The sequence below is a fragment of the Paramormyrops kingsleyae genome, unplaced genomic scaffold (assembly GCF_048594095.1).
Source record: "Paramormyrops kingsleyae isolate MSU_618 unplaced genomic scaffold, PKINGS_0.4 ups80, whole genome shotgun sequence".
Lineage (NCBI taxonomy): Eukaryota > Metazoa > Chordata > Actinopteri > Osteoglossiformes > Mormyridae > Paramormyrops > Paramormyrops kingsleyae.
The window spans coordinates 141,091-145,945 of NW_027326018.1; the positions used below are offsets into that span (position 1 = coordinate 141,091).

General features: G+C 37.6%; 1 long non-coding RNA gene across 2 annotated transcripts; it reads left to right on the forward strand.

The window, feature by feature from the left end:
- The first annotated feature begins 593 nt into the window (after nt 1-593).
- Nucleotides 594-3,077, forward strand: LOC111857964 (uncharacterized). Of its 2 annotated transcripts, none has more exons than XR_002841472.1 (3): nt 594-881; nt 2,294-2,362; nt 2,600-3,077. It is a non-coding gene; the product is annotated as an uncharacterized lncRNA (long non-coding RNA). The 2 variants fall into 2 exon arrangements; XR_011988683.1 differs by lacking the exon at nt 594-881 and adding an exon at nt 1,826-1,916.
- Nucleotides 3,078-4,855: the final 1,778 nt, after the last annotated feature.

A 4,855-nucleotide genomic window follows, 5' to 3' on the forward strand; every position in this document is an offset into this window, starting at 1 on the left:
AAAGTTTGTTACAGTATTATCATAATATGTTGACATGAAAATGTGAATGAGTCTATCGTTCAGAGAAGTCTCATGGCCTCGTGCTTAAAGAACCGCACATGCCTCGCGAGCCACAGATTGCCGACCCCTGCCCCTTAACTAAAAAGCCGTAAGGTTCATAAGAGTGGCTGCTGAATTCGTAAAGCTGCTAAGTTTTTAAACGCAGCATTTTATACAATATTGGACAAACACGTAGTTTACTGGTGATTTCATGTTCGTCAAAGTTTACATTATTTAACAACAGTATAAAGTAATGTTATTTTTATGCAAATCAACTCAATAAAACCTGTTTACTTTCACCATTGGGTCCTTGAATAAGTTGCTCCAGGGACGATCTGACCCTGCTTTCTTTAAGTAAGCAAGTAAGTAAAAGTTTCAAATAGTAATAATAAAAAAGGTCTACCGTTTGCTAAATGTAAAATATAATGATAATGAAAAACTACATTTCTCATCGGGAAACTCCGCGTTTCTTTCCTGAGATTGGATTTGTCATGGGATAGACTCCGGCGAGATAATCGAACGCATGTGCCGTAACATTTACGACAGGACGTGAAAGCAGCGCGACAGCCGAAAAAGCAGTTGTTGCCGGCAGCGGGTCCTTTGGAGTTTAAGTAGTCTCCAGTTGAGCTATACGCCGAGTAGATATTCGTTTATATTTATAGATATCTAATGCAGCACGTTACAGGGTTAATGATATCTGAATCTGATAAAAGAACAGGAAAATAAAACCGCAAACAGGGTTCGTCCGGGATTTGAACGCGGGATCTCTCGCACCCAAAGGGAGAATTATACTCCTAAACTAACAAACCAAGGGAGAGGAAGAGTTTTGACAGTACTTTTACGTAAGTTTTCCATTCTATTATATACTGTGTTGTCTAACATCCGATTGCAGAGTTGCCAGATCCGCGGTCTTGCTAGCCAGTTTGGCTATTTTCACAATACAGGTTCGGGTAAATATTAAGAGGTTGCGGGTTTTTGGCCTGATATCATAATGTTCCGCGGCAGCGGACTGTAAGAGGTAAAAATAAATATAATTAAATATTAAATATTAAATAATAAAATAAATTAATTATTATGAACGCAAGTGGCTCCTAATGCTGTGTAATACTGAATCGCTAGCCATCGAAAGTCAGAGACGGACGTACACAGAAATCAGGGTTGCCAACTCGCACATCTGGCGTGATATTCACGCTTTCAGACTCACGCAAGCTATCTTACGGAAATATATATAATTATATTACAAACTTAAAATTAGCTACACCAGAAGCGAAGTTTGTGAACTCTACAGACTATTCACAAGATAATAAAACTGTTATATACATGTAAATGCATGTGCATGCAGATCTATCTCGAATTGAAAATCTCACTCCAGCCAGCTGACCAAAGTTGACAGCCAAGAGTGCGTCCGTCTACGTGACATCATTGTGTTTAATTGTAGTTTCAACATGTTGAACATTTGAATGTGATCTGTAGGCAAAATACTGGTTTATTTATTTGAGATACAGTATACTGGGATTTCAAATATTGTGCTAGTTTCAGCTTATTCAGTATTATTTTAAGCAGACCTTGGGCTGGAGATTTTTGCTAGACCTGGCAAAACTATCCGGTTGGCATTGTATAGTTACATCTTCTAAGAATATTCAAGGAACTAAGGGACCTCTCGCAAGCCAAGCGAGAATCATTCCCCTCGATCAACGGGCCTCCTACCTATTATACGGCTTCCTAATATATTCGTCTTTTAATGTCTACTTGGACCCCTTTTCACCTAATTCAAAGATTATGGCCGAACTACGCTTCCCATGATGCTTTACGTGATTGCGCGTTTGCGCACCGAATAAACGTTTACATTAGAAACCTCGTCGCTTCATTCTGTAAAAGTAAGTTTTGAATCCGTTTTCTAGACATATAACGCCAAGCGGGATCTATCTACATAGAAGCTCATTCTTAGAATAAAGAAAACGCTAATTAGGTACTTATGAATGAATGATGTTACTTGGGGTCCAACTGGTTATTTCTGTTAGATGTTAGCTTGCTATCTAACTAGCTGTTGTGGATTCACTTTCCCGGTGTAGTCAATGGTTATACTTGAAAATGTAGCTTCATAAATAACGCCAGCATCTCATGTTTATTAACTGGACAACTTGTGTGGTTTTGTTACGATAAACATTTCTAGCGATCTGCCTTTTGTGATCGTCCAGCTGACGGATCACCTTACCGCTGAGCTGTACTATAAAATATATTTACTTTTTTAAAGTGTGGCAACCCTGGATCGGTGACTGGATATGGATCCCTTTTTGAGAACATTGCGGGATCAGGATGATAGGTGAGTGTACATACGTCAGCAGTTAAATTTCAAAGTTAGACATCGATGGTATTGTGATAATGTCATCATACATCGAACATACGTGTTTGTAGAAGTAATATTAATTTCTTTTTGACTTACTACACATTTATTTATAGATATATATGGCTTTGTGTGTGTCTATATAGTTGTAACACAGCTGAATTTGTGGACCTCAGACTTGTGACACTGGGACTTAATTGCCTTTTTCATCTGCAGTGCGGTTTTGACCTCTTGTGAGCCTGAGCTCCAGGAACTAATGCGTCAGATTGACATCATGGTTGCTGAAAAGCAGACCCAGTGGGACCAAGAGATGAAGGCCTTGAAGGGGAATCTGGCAGATAATGAAAGGGACCTGAAATCCACCAGAGATCGCTTAGAGAGAAAGCATGCCGAGGTATCTATACTTGTAGCAACTTTTCAGATTTCTTGAGTATTGATGGACAAAATACATTGCTCATTTTTTTGCTCTGACCCACTTCCTTTACTTCTAGTACATATTTAAAGTCAGAGTAGTAGTCATTACTCTGTTAGAGATTCAGACCAGTGGCTTTTGGATGACAAAGTTTGTACTGGAGAAACAATTGCACAAGGTGAACTGACATGGAGGATGTAGTTGAACATTTTCAGCTGCATGTGTGTGAATATCTGTGCCTTCAGCTGTATATTATATGGTTTTTATGTATTATTTTATGTAGATGCAAGTAGGGCTGGATGATTTATTGATTTGAAATCGAAATCATGATTACCAAATCGCTAAGACTGCGATTTAGGATATACATTATACAGCATGTCGGACACAGGGTTTAAAACTGTTGTGAGAATAGTTGTACAAATTCATGCCATGCTCCCTGTGTGATAGTCATTCTCACCAATCAGAAGTGCCGTATTTCTCACATGCCAGTCATGCTCACCAATTGGAAGTGGCCTAAGACAACTGCATATAGGCCCACAAACAGCAAACTTGTGAAACCCAAGGAAAATGTTGCATTCGCGGTGCGGAAAAAATACTTCTGCTACTGAGCTATAAGTGAATTGCCTTCCTATTTCATGGTCCCACATTGTTTCAGAAAGGTCCCTATCATCAATAGAACCAGCGACCTCCTTTTAACCACCAACAGCGACTTACTTCAGCGTACCATACCTTTTGCTTTTGTTAATGGGCAATAGCATTAGCATATCGCTAACCCATCTAAACAACAATGAGACAGTCAGTAATCCATGCAGCAGCTGAGTCTGTCACCCCCAACAAAGCCGTAAAACCCATAATATAGTTGTGTTTATGTTATATGTTTTTGTGCTCATTAATTTATTTCCAAAGATTAATCTTGTGAAAATAATCTTAATCCCACAACAGTAAGAAAATAAATGCCTCGCTTTAACATAAATACTGAAAGAACAGATCGTTTTAATCGTTATTACAATTGGGTATTATTATTATTAGAATTGGGTCTTATTATTTAGAAAAGATACAAAAAGTGGCACATATATTTATTCATTCGTTTTATATTTGTCAGAGTAACAAGGCAAAGGAATAAGATGCTTCAGTTGAAAACTGCATTTTACTTCTCATTTCAAATAACATCCAGGGTTGCCAGCTTTGGTCAGCTGCATGGAGTGAGATTTTCTGTTATCTGTTCTGCACACACATTTTCATGTATGTAAAAGTTTTATTATCTTGTAAATAATCTGTAGGATTTGCAAACTGCCTTAATGTTTCTGATGCAGCTAATTTTAAGTTCAGAATGGAATAATATAGATTTACCGTAAGATTTCTTGCGTGAGTCTGAAAGAGTTTGCAACCCTAAACACGTACATTTTTTGCTTCACCTGTATTGATTTGTACAGAAAATAACCGTATACCGTTGTTAAAAAGCGGAAACTTCGACCAACATGAAATCACCAATAAACTACCTATATTTTTTCGACATTTTATAAAATGCATACTACATTTCAAATTTTTCCAGCTTTACGGTTTCAGGACAGAATAGCTACTCTGTTATGAACATTATGGCTTTTTGGTTGAGAGTGTTAGATTAGTTTCTGTTATTAACACTAATTACATTAGTGCAAACAAAAGGGCTGCATACACCGAAGTAGTTCTTGCTTGTTCATTGGGGTGGGAAAAGGCAGTTCTAGTGTTATTAGGGGATTAATCAGCATTAGCTGGCAGATCGCTATTGGTAATGCTGTGTCATATGTTTTAAATTTAAACTTAATGCTGAACTTAAGCTTGACATAAAAAAAATTATTGCAAAAAAAATGGTAATTGCAATATCTGTCACAAAAATCGTGATTAGATATTTTCTACAAAACCTTCAGCCCTACATGCAAGCAATGGGGCTAACATTTTTAAGCAGCTATTACTTTGAGATGCAGGAATGGTAGGAAGTAAATTTAAGAAAAATAATATGTCACGGTGATGACAATGACAGGCTAGGCTACTCTGAGAAGCTATGAGGCACATATCTATGG